This window comes from Hemitrygon akajei, chromosome 22 (genome assembly GCF_048418815.1).
Source record: "Hemitrygon akajei chromosome 22, sHemAka1.3, whole genome shotgun sequence".
NCBI lineage: Eukaryota > Metazoa > Chordata > Chondrichthyes > Myliobatiformes > Dasyatidae > Hemitrygon > Hemitrygon akajei.
The window spans coordinates 78,144-80,303 of NC_133145.1; positions in this window are offsets into that span (position 1 = coordinate 78,144).

Sequence of the window (2,160 nt, forward strand, 5' to 3'; positions counted from 1 at the left end):
TCTTCACCACCCTATCTACATGAGACTCCACCTTCAGGGAACTATGTACTGTTATTCCTAGATCTCTCTGTTCCACTGCATTCCTCAATGCCCTACCATTTACCCTGTATGTTCTATTTGGATCATTCCTGCCAAAATGTAGAACCTCACACTTCTCAGCATTAAACTCCATCTGCCAACGTTCAGCCCATTCTTCTAACCGGCATAAATCTCCCTGCAAGCTTTGAAAACCCACCTCATTATCCACAACACCTCCTACCTTAGTATCATCAGCATACTTACTAATCCAATTTACCACCCCATCATCCAGATCATTTATCTATATTACAAACAACATTGGGCCCAAAACAGATCCCTGAGGCACCCCGCTAGTCACCGGCCTCCATCCCGATAAACAATTATCCACCACTACTCTCTGGCATCTCCCATCTAGCCACTGTTGAATCCATTTTATTAGTCCAGCATTAATACCTAACGACTGAACCTTCTTAACTAACCTTCCATGTGGAACTTTGTCAAAGGCCTTGCTGAAGTCCATATAGACTACATCCACTGCCTTACCCTCATCAACATTCCTCGTAACTACTTCAAAAAATTCAATAAGGTTTGTTAAACATGACCTTCCACGCACAAATCAATGCTGGCTACTCCTAATCAGATCCTGTCTATCCAGATAATTATAAATACTATCTCTAAGAATACTTTCCATTAATTTACCCACCACGATGTCAAACTGACAGGTCTATAATTGCCAGGCTTACTTCTAGAACCCTTTTTAAACAATGGAACCACATGAGCAATACGCCAATCCTCCGGCACAATCCCCGTTTCTAATGACATCTGAAAGATCTCCGTCAGAGCTCCTGCTATCTCTACACAAACTTCCCTCAAGGTCCTGGGGAATATCCTGTCAGGACCTGGAGATTTATCCACTTTTAAATTTCTTAAAAGTGCCAGTACTTCCACCTCTTTAATTGTCATAGGTTCCATAACTTCCTTACTTGTTTCCCACACCTTACACCATTCAATATCCTTCTCCTTAGTGAATACCGAAGAGAAGAAATCGTTCAAAATCTCTCCCATCTCCCTCGGCTCCACACATAGCTGACCACCCTGATTCTCTAAGGGACCAATTTTATCCCTCACTATCCTCTTGCTTTTAATATAACCGTAGAAGCCTTTCGGATTTACTTCCACCTTATTTGCCAAACCAAACTCGTAACTTCTTTTAGCTTTTCTAATCTCTTTCTTAAGTTTCCTTTTACATTCTTTATATTCCTCGAGCAATTCCATTACTCCATGCTGCCTATATCTATTGTAGACATCCCTCTTTTTTCGAACCAAGTTCCTAATATCCCTTGAAAACCATGTCTCTTTCAAACCTTTAACCTTTCCTTTCAACCGAACAGGAACATAAAGATTCTGTACCCTCATAATTTCACCCTTAAATGACCTCCATTTCTCTATTACATCCTTCCCATAAAACAACTTGACCCAATCCACTCTCTCTAAATCCCTGCGCATCTCCTCAAAGTTAGCCTTTATTGTACTGTCTTACACTGTTTTGTGCACTTTATGTAGTCCCATGTAGGTCTGAAGTCTAATGTAGTTTTGTGTTGTTTCATGTAGTATCATGGTCCTGGAGGAACGTGGTTTCGTTTTTACTGTGCACTTTACCAGCAGTTATGGTTGAAATGACAATAAAAAGCGACTTGACTTGATGGAGCTGTGGCCTACAAAGGGAGCACGGAAGTGTCAGGGGCAGGGATTACTAGACTTGACTTTCCCGATCCAGGGGAAAGTTGCGACATCCGGAGGAATACAGTAATCTGACCGAAATGGTTCTCTGACCAGGATGTTCTACGTGTTATCAGCTCCAGGATCACCTACAGCATCTGGCTGGCTGCTAACCGTTTTGGCTTTGGTATTAAGAGAATTATCTGAGTAACTTGGTTCCCGGTGGCTGTGGTTAATAGCTCCCGGTGAAATATAGGTCAATTCCCACCCCTCGTTCAGCCTCTCCAACTGTCCGTCATTCACTACAGCAGCGAAAACAGGACTACTTGTCTGCCCGCCGGAGGACGGCCAAAACAGATAAATCATGTGATCGCTAGATGTAATAGTGCGCATGCCCAGTGCGTTCACAGTGAGCCTAGCAGG